Source organism: Canis lupus, chromosome 6, assembly GCF_003254725.2.
Source record: "Canis lupus dingo isolate Sandy chromosome 6, ASM325472v2, whole genome shotgun sequence".
Classification (NCBI taxonomy): domain Eukaryota; kingdom Metazoa; phylum Chordata; class Mammalia; order Carnivora; family Canidae; genus Canis; species Canis lupus.
This window is the reverse complement of record NC_064248.1, coordinates 60,911,128-60,920,660: the sequence shown is the minus strand read 5'-3', so window position 1 is coordinate 60,920,660 and position 9,533 is coordinate 60,911,128. Positions and strand designations below refer to the sequence as shown.

Genomic DNA, 9,533 nt, shown 5'->3' with positions numbered 1-9,533 from the left:
ACTTTATGATTCATCCTTGAGGGAGATGGTGCTTTATTTTGGAGGAACCACTGTAATGGGCACTCGGTCATGTTCAAGTAAAGTCTACTTGGAATGGAGATACTTGAGACAAAGAGGAACGAGAGATGACTTGCGAAATAAGGTGGTGGGTTGTCTTCTCGGTATGCAGAGTTGTGTTGACTGGGAGACCAGCCTGAGATGTTTCTGTCTCTCGTTGGACCCTGCAAGGAACGGACAACCTAGGTTCTAGAAAAGGGACATAGTCAAAGCATTTAATTGAGGGAAAGTAGGCTGGCCCCTGAAATGTGACATGTGGGGCAGGTTAGAAGTTAACAACAAAGGTGGCTTGGACTCCCTACCTCCGGGGTTTAAGCTTTTTATTTCTATGTTTCTGCTATCTCTAAGCTTTCAAAACATCTTGATATTATAGGTTGGCCTTGATTGTGTTCTGGGGGAGTAGGAGTGATGGGGGAGACGGAGGATACAGAGAAAGGGGAGCAATGTGACAAGTGACTAACAGGCCTGACCTCTGGGACATGGACCCATTCCTCGAGGATTCTCAAAAATACCTGGGCTGAGATGGACACACGGAAGCCTGGCTTTCCTGAAGCCTCCTGGCATGAGAGATGAGTTAGGGAAGAGTTTTTAGCCTCGAAGGTTGGAGCTCTTAGGGACGTCAGCCTCATACCAGTGTTGACTCTGGTGGGCGGTCAAGTGGCAATATTCGCCAAGTCCGTGTTGGGAATCAGCGGTGCTGTCACAAGGTCCCCCACACCCAGGCCTGCACAGGTTGCTGTTCCACGGCCACATGAGCAGACATTTCACTTGCCTCCCTGGGCTATCAGTGTGCTCATCTGGACTGCAGGGTACCCCCCACCCCTTGCCCCAACTTAGTTTCACTGAACTGCGTTTTAGTGTCAAGTCATCAAGCTACATTGAGGGCTGAGAGATGCATGTGCCACGAGCATGTTGTGAGGCCATAATTTACAACTTGGCAACTCTCCTGGGGGTGCTCTAAGGAGAGACCCATCCCTGCTGCTCACTGGCCGTGTGGCTTGGGGCCAGTCACTTCACTTCTCTGAGATGCCATCTTCTCCTTTGTAAAACTGGGGATGATGATCCTCTTCTTTCTGGACCGTTTTCAGCTCAAGGGGGTAACATGCACTTACTAGCGTGTTGTTATTACAGCAACTCTCATGGAGAGCAACTCATGATTATACACTACCCCCTAAATGCACGGCTGGTGCCCAGTTCTGCACCAACTTCCTCTCTGGCCCTAATTTGTTAAATCTCAGACAGTTAGTGCTGATCCCTGAAAGGTCATCTGGATCACCGGTTCTCAAATCTGGTCGCACCGGAGTCACCTGCAGAGCATTGTAAGGCATTTAAAGTGGATGTTCAAGAATCTGTATTTCTAAGTTGCTTTCCTGGTGGTTTGGCTTGGTTCACAGATGGGGGTTGAGTTACCCCTTGCCTAGATCCTTTCTCTGCCACTAGGCAAGAATTCCTTTCTGCTATTCCAGGCAGGTGGAAACCTACCCCGCACTGGACTGGAACAAGCAGGGCTCCATGCTCCCCACCCACCCACCCCGACCCTCACCCCGGGGAGCCCTTCCAGGGTCTGAGATCCTTTCATGGTGCCATTTTTCCTGTTGCATTTGCTGCTTATTTCTCTGGAGATCTTGAATAGCTTGTGGTTACCATGCAGCCATTGTCTTTGTCTCCCAATCTGGTTGCTCTGTCTGTCCTCTCCTTTGGGAGGTAGGTTCAGACATTCATCTCTCCTTGTTATTTTCCGAGGCTAGAGTTTTGCGAGACCCTTAGCTCCAGCTCTTCATTCCTTCCCCGTACCCTCTCCCGTCTGGAGTTTGGGTTTATTTTTCTTCCTGCCTAACTACTTCTAATATACTAAGTCAATAAACAGATTCTCTGTGGTTACATATGGCAAACAACTGAAATTTACAGTTGAGAGTAAAATTTCCTCATTTGGGAAAAAAAGAAATCATTTCACAGATTTAGAAAGTGGTCATTCTGATCTCCAGGGCAAATAAAAGTGTTTTATAACCTTCCACAAAAGCTTACGCCTTGATTAAATTTTATTATGAATTATTAATTAAACCAAGAAAACACAGAGGCCTAAACCTTTGCTTAAATTTGCTCCAGATTGAGACACAAACCAAAGGCGACAAGAAACCCTTGAAGGGGAGGTTTAATGATGAGCAACACATATAAAACTATCTGCACACTTTCATCTGTCAAAGGTTCCTAACCAGCCATGCAAATGAGCCCCGGTGTCCAGGCCGGGATGGAGGCCGGCAATGAACTTGCAAGAAATGGGACCACTTCAGCCTCCCTCTCCTGGCTCCTGTGATTGGGCTCCATGGGGCATTGTGACTTTGGAGACACATCAGCTATTTACTTCACAAGCAGCTGTGGTTAGGTGGTGGGGGTGGTAGGAAGCAGGGTAGAAAAGCAGCCTGATATCTCGGGAGCTGAACCAGAGGTCAGGAGAAGTGGGCCACCCAGCACAGTGGCGCCGGTTGCCTGGAGGCGGGGGCAAGTGAGTGCAGAGATCCAGCTCATGTACCCCTGGCTAAGCCTTGCTGCTTCTGTAGGGCTGTGTCCACTGGGAGGAAAGAGCGTCTCATCCTGACTTGAACAAGGCAGTCATGTCCTGGTCAAGTCTTGCTTGGAGGCCGATCGCGTATGTACGGGGCGGGCAGGAGGAATGGGCCTGCATTCTTCCAAAAGCAGCATCTTTCTCCTAGAATACAGAGGGGTTGTTTGGGCAAGCGGTAGCCTAGAACTCCATTTCATATGCAAATATGAAAAAGACCCTGTCTTCACAGAGCTCGCAGTACCTTGGGGAAGCAGACAAATAAGCAGAGAATTACATCACGGTGGTGACAAATGAGATACAAGCTGTCTGTGCATCTGGGTGCCCACCCAGATGGAATTGGACAGGAGAGAAGCAGGGAAGCTTTCTTGAGGATGATGTCTAAATGAGTCATGAGCAGTGGAAAGGGGCTGCAGATGAGGGTGTGGAGAGTGGGAAGGTTCTGCCGGCCAAGGGAACTGCGTGATCAACTAACGGAGGAGGGAAGATGGTCTACATGACTAGATGAAAGAGGGGTTCTTAGAGAAGACACGGAGACCCTGGGAGGGGAGCTCCCCATCATGTCTAGTTGTGGTTCAAGCCATCGCCAAATATGTGCATTTATTTAAACATAAAAGAAAAGATGATGACCATTCCCTGTCCCCACGTGGCCAAGATCGGAGGGCTTGACCCCTCACCAACCTCCCAACACAGTGCTTGGCCCTTGATGTGCTCCAAGGCTAGTTTCTTCTCCTTCCCCTCTTCTCCTGCCCATTTATTTTCAGTATGAAAACAAGGGTAAAAGACCTATATCTGTGCATCTTTTGCAACATCCAAAAAAAGAACTAACAAAAATAGGAAGTGAAGGGTAATGGCTTGGCCCTTTGGCAATGGGCAGCACCTGGGATTTTGCATCCCCACTTCCGGAGCTGGTTCTCCAGCAGGGAGCTGGCTTCCCTGGAACAACCGCTCGAGAAGAGGAAAGGCGAGCTCTCATCTGCCCAGTAGATGCCCAGCTTCCATGACCTGATTATCTTTAGGGGCTCATCAGCTCTCTCTGTGGATAGCCAGGCTCCCAGTCCTGCTCAGAGAAGATTCTGCATGGAGACAGTGTGGCATTTATTTGGCTCTTATTTATATTGAATACAGTGCTCATGGAAAGTGGCATGTTGACAACACTGCTCCCTAGCAGGACATCACATAAATAAGTTTAAAGATACCGCTTAATAAGAACTCTGTAAAGATAAGAGAGATGGTAGGAAGAACTGAAGGACGCTGTTTCCTCCCTAATACCTGCCATGAATCATGGCTCAGAGGGAAGACAGACGACAGAGGCACCCAGGGACGGCACTCTGGCCTGGCGGCCAGAGAGGGCCTTCCGTGCAGGGCCCATCTTACGTCCCTCCCCTTGCTTAGGTCTGAGGCTGGCGGGGGGGAGGTGGCCGGGGGGCCGTCTGATGAGTGGGCTGGGATGGCTAGCCTTTGCTGGCACCTAGTTCTGTAATCTCCTCTACTGGATAAATCCATCAGCACATGGTGTCCGCTCAAGGGGCCAGCACCTCGTAAAGGCTTCCGGTGGGGCCGGCAGAGTGGGGGCCGCTCAGAGAGGGAGACCAGTCTGTCTTCACAAAGGATTTACCTCTACCCTCTGGGCCTTCTCTCTCCAGTAAAAGGCGGTACTCCTTCCCTGTCCTCTTCTACCAGCAAAGGGAAAACGAGGTACAAGAATCTTAGTTAATTTTGAGTTTCTTGAGGGCGAAATTGTTCTTGGAAAGACAGTGCTTTATTCCTTTCTTTAAAGAATTCTTTCCCGGGGTGCCTGGGTGGCTCAGTTGGTTACACAACTGCCTTCGGCTCAGGTCATGATCTCAGGGTCCTGGGATCGAGCCCCGCGTTGGCTCTACACTCAGTGGGGAGCCTGCTTCTCCCTCTCCCTCTGTCCTTCCCCCGACTCGCCCTCTCCTTCTCTCTCTAATGAATGCATAAAATCTTAAAAAAAAAAATTCTTTCCTAGGATATGACTCAATTATGAGCCCCCCAAAGGCCCCTGAACTGTTTTTTTTTTTAAAGGAGATGGTGTCAGGCCAGGGCTTTGGGGCAGTTGACGAAGACTCTTGGTCGCTGCCCTGCTGAGCCCACTGCTTTCCTCGTGGAGCCCCTTCTCCAGGACTGGAGTGTGGAGGAGGAGTGGGGCTCAGGAGAGACTGGCTCAGTTTCTGACCCCAAGTGATCTTGCTCGAAGAAGATGTCCTGTTGTCCTTCAGCAGGATATTCTGGAAGGCGAGGAGTCTGCCCATTGGAAGGTCGAAGAGTGGGAACAGGGAGTGGACAATAGGTGGCCTCACTTCTTTGTAAAGAATGGAAAATGAAATCCGCGTCTGCACCGAAGGCCAAGCGCTCGGGGGCCTTCCAGGAGGGCCGCTCTTACAGCGCTGCTCGGCCACCTGCTAAGCCAGCTGCTAACTGATGGAAGGAGCTCGAGGATGGAGAGAAGTGACCACGCAATGAGAGAAATATGCCACCCCCCCCCCCCCCCCCCCGGGAATGAGAGGAGTTTAGGTTGGGAAGGGGATGGAGGACGAAAGCAAGTGAGGGAGATGGTACTTCAGTGAAACCCCGAAGGGTACCTGCTGATTGGATTCAGGTCCACAAAGTGGTTCAGTGGGGTCTCTGAGATTACTTAGCACCAAGCCCTGCGTTTAGAGTTGAGGAAACTGAGGTCCAGAGGAGCTTTAACTGGCCTCTGGTCACAAGGTGGTGTGTGGCTCAGCAGGGTCCCAGATCTGAGCGTGTAGTTCCTGGTCTTATGAGGAAACTGAGGTCCAGAGGAGCTTTAACTGGCCTCTGGTCACAAGGTGGTGTGTGGCTCAGCAGGGTCCCAGATCTGAGCGTGTAGTTCCTGGTCTTATGAGGAAACTGAGGTCCAGAGGAGCTTTAACTGGCCTCTGGTCACAAGGTGGTGTGTGGCTCAGCAGGGTCCCAGATCTGAGCGTGTAGTTCCTGGTCTTATCTCTGCTGGTGACAGTTGGGGCTCCTTTAGCTTGTCCCTCTGCGATAGAGGAATAGCCATGAGAAAACCATTGACCTTGGGGTCAGGTGACCTTGGCTTTGGGGCCTAATTGCCTAGTTCCCACTTTGACAACCTACTTCCCCGGGCTTTCCAGACAAGGCAGAGTGCCACCGCCTCTGCTCTCAGGCTGGCGACCTGTAAGGATTAGCAGGGAGACAGGGCTCCAGGCTGCTCTGGAGCCCTCTGGCGCATCTCTCTCTTCCTTCTTTTGGAGGTGGCAGTTACTGGGCAACATGACCCTCGAGGAGGAGATAAACTGCTTCAGATACGAGGGGTTTATCTTTGAGGTTATTGCAAATGTGCCTGACTCCTTAATCTAGTTCTGTCCAGATCTGAACTGGTAGCCAGATAAACTGCTGGCTGCCTGATTTCTTGTATTTATCAAGTCCAAACAATTATCAGAAGGCAATTATCCCCTGGGAGGCCGGTGGCTCAAGAGATAAGCAGCGCCCTACAGCTCTGGTTTCTGCCCTGGATCCCTAAGTTGTCATTCAATGCCCTGTGTGGAGAGTCTCCTCGTTCCCACGGCCCGGCCCTAGTTTCCAAAGGAGGCTTGATGCTCTAGCACGCCTGTTTTGCCCACAGCTGAAAATGAAACCCCATGGTCCTTGTAGGTGGATAAATCCTTTTTAAAGGTCCTTTTGTTATCCCTGTGGGGTTTGTGAGCACTAGAAGGGGGTTTTCAGGGACCGGAGCGACCTCAGATGGGAGTTTGCTGCACCTGGAAGGGCCCGAGTGATGACTTGGCTCAGCCCCTCCAGACTGTAGGTGAGGAGGCCAGGCTAGGGCACGGAGGCATCTGACGGGTTGTGAGAGGAGTGTGCTCTTCAGAGTTCAGCAGACGTGGGTCTGAAGCTTGCCTTTGGCACTGGCCAGCTGTCTGACCTTGGGTAACCTCCGCGAGCCCCTCTTTCCTCCTCTGTCATGTGGAAATAATAATCCGAACCTCACAGCATTGTTGTGAGAGGTGAAGGCTGTTTGCCCCTGGTCAAGGTCACACATGTAATTGGAGGCAGAGCCAACGCCGGAGCCCTAGTACCCTGGCTCCCAGGTCTCTATTCTTTCCGTCAGGCAGGGCGATCTCTGGAGGGCTGCAGTTCGCCACTAAATAAAAAGGAAGGCTTCTTTGTCCCGCCCAGAATTCTAATGCAGTGCCTCTCAGAAGGCTCCTCCAGATGGGCTGAGGCTCAGTTCTGCTGGGGACTCGTGTTTATACGATGACAGCATCTATATTTTTTCTGGATGAATTAATAATCGACTTGCCATTGTATTTAGGAGAAACCAGACATCACCTCATGGACGTCTCATTGAAAGGGAGCGTCACTTATTCCACTTACTCTGGCAGATTTCCTCTTTAGGGTTGGTGGCAGCAGGAGCGGGGCCTGGGAGGCTCTGGGGGCGGCCGGAGGAGGGTGTTTACCGGTCCGCGGGGTTCAGGGCGAGGTCCCCGGGCTCCCGCCGGGGCGCTGTCTGCGCCTCGGACACTAGGTGGCGCCACAGGCACATCCTCGCGGCCCGAGGCGCGGTCGCAGGCGGCAGGACCGGCCGCCGAGCCGGGTTCTGGGGCTTTCCACGCCGCCTTAGCTTCCCCCGCTCGCCGCCCTGCGGCCCAGCGGAAGCACGGCCTCTCTCCGGGGAAGGCCCTGGCGATGTCCCGCCGGCCGAGGGAGTCGTACCCCATTTGGTTTTAGGGTCCACCGGCCCGGCCTTGTAAACCCCAGAGGACCGAGGTGTTAGGGCCTCATCGGTGGCCGCCCCCGCCCCGCCCCGCCCCGTGTCAGTGAGGATTCACGTGCTTCGAGCCGCATCCTTCCAGGGGCGTGGGGGGCCGAGTGTACCCCCCCCCCCGGGTCCTCCCTTGGAAGGCTGCAGACGTGATGCGCTTCTGCTTGCTGGGTGGGCGCCTCGGGGCGGCCCCGAGCGCTGGCCGCGGTGCAGGTGCAGGTGCAGGTCCCCCCTCCGCGCAGGTGCAGCCCCGCGGCGCGCGAGCGCCCCCTGGAGGCGGGTCGGGGAGCGCCGCCCCAGCCCGGATCCCGCGGCCTCCCAAGCCGCAGCAAAGGTTTCCTCCTCCAGAGTCCGTTGCTGTTCCCTCCCGTCGGCATCACCGCGGACACCTGGCCGGTTGCCTGGCCCCGTCGGGCACCTGGCTTCTCTGGGCGCCCCCGGGGTGGTCCCCCTCGCTCCGCCAGTGGGCGCGCAGCCCCTTTCTCCGAGGCCTCTTGGCTGGTGTTGGCCCTGGGGCGCTGGCTTAGGCCGGATCCGGGGTCCCCCCCCCCCCCCCCCCCCCCCCGCCCTGCAGCCGCCTCCCCATTCTGCAGAGTCAGCAGTGGAGCTTGGCCCCGGACCTTCCCCTGCGCGGTGGGCACACTTGAGGCCTGGATCCGCCTTCCCGGCCCCCAGGCCTGGGGAAGTGCCTTGGGAGCACAGGCAGTGCCTTTGCTGCCCCCCAAGCCCTCTTTGGACTAGGAAGCCTCATGTCCTAGGGGTGCAGGCCAGGGAAGGTGCTGGAGGCTTCAGCCGCATTAGCCTGAGCTGTGAGGACGAGGACGCCCCAGACCGGGCGGTGAGAGCCCGCGGAAGGAGAAGGCGGGGGCCCGGGGCCCCTACGAGAACCCAGGGGCCGTCTCTGCAGGCCTGGGCTGTCTGAGTCCGGCTCTGACTCTGGGTGCGCGGGCAAGTCGCTTCGCTTCCTGGGCCCCAGTCCCCTGCTCGGTAAGATGCGAACACTACTACCCACCTCGACGGGTTGCGGTGAAGATTAGGGACCCTAGGCTTCTGCGGTGCCCTCTCGGCAGGTAACACAGGCTCGGGGTGCAGGTGCAGACGGCTGTTTGCGGGCTCCCGCCCAAGCCGCGCGCCCCCCTTCCACCAGGCTGGTCCCACAGACCGGAGAAAGTGCCAGCTTTTCTCACTGTGTTTGGGATTAAGAGAAAGAAAGGTGTTTTCCCTAATCCCAAGCTGGTGTTTTCCTTCATTTTTAAATTTTATTTTATTTATTTGAGAGAGAGAGAGAGAGAGAGAGCACAAGCGAGTGGCGGGGGGCAGGTGGGGGAGCGCAGAGGGAGGGAGAGCAGCAGGCTCTCTCCCTGCGGAGCTGGGAGCCCAAAGCAGGGCCCTGGACTCTGAGGTCATGACCCGAGCCAAGGTAGATGCTTGACCAACTGAGCCACCAGGCGGCCCTGTTTTTCTTCATTTATGGGCTACAGTGTCCTCTGTCTCCTCAGTAGAAAGGAAGAGAGGGTGAATGGCTTACTGTCTTCTCTGGGACTCCCGAAGAGAGAGGTTCATGATGTAGCCCTGCCACGGGGGCTGAACATGGGGGCACCTCGGCTTCCTCCCCTGTCCGGAGGGGGCTTCACACAGGCCCCTTCCCTTCGAGAAACATCGCTGTACCATCTGGGTGCAATGGATCTCTGCACGGCAGCCTGTCTGTGTCTTTGGTTTTGGTGGAAGTCAGTCGGTTTGTAAAGATTTCTTCCTGGGAGACTGTGGAAACCATCCCTTTAACTAAAAACCAAGCCAGACATCCCATTGCCTCGAAATACATCTTGCTACCAAAAATATAAAGAAAAGTCTTATCTAAATGCCTGGTTTTGTTATGTAGAGATCATCGTGTGCTGTTAAAGAATGACTACCCTCTTTTTTCTTCCAATTTTATTGAGAGACAGTTGACATACAACAGTGTATTAGTTTAAGGTGTGTGCTACCCTCATTTTAAGAGTTTGAAATATTGACGCTGTCGACATCTCACATTTGAATAATGCTGTCTATATTTTTATCTTATTGATATTAGGGGGTTGACAAGCACATATCTTTCATTCCGTCGATGAGGAAACTGGGACACTTTTTTTTTTTTTTTTAAGATTA

The 9,533-nt window shown here is 53.8% G+C and overlaps 1 long non-coding RNA gene across 1 annotated transcript; it reads left to right on the top strand.

Moving 5' to 3' along the window:
- The first annotated feature begins 2,445 nt into the window (after positions 1-2,445).
- Positions 2,446-9,238, top strand: LOC125755328 (uncharacterized). Its single transcript, XR_007411535.1, has 2 exons — positions 2,446-2,560; positions 8,894-9,238. It is a non-coding gene; the product is annotated as an uncharacterized LOC125755328 (long non-coding RNA).
- Positions 9,239-9,533: the final 295 nt, after the last annotated feature.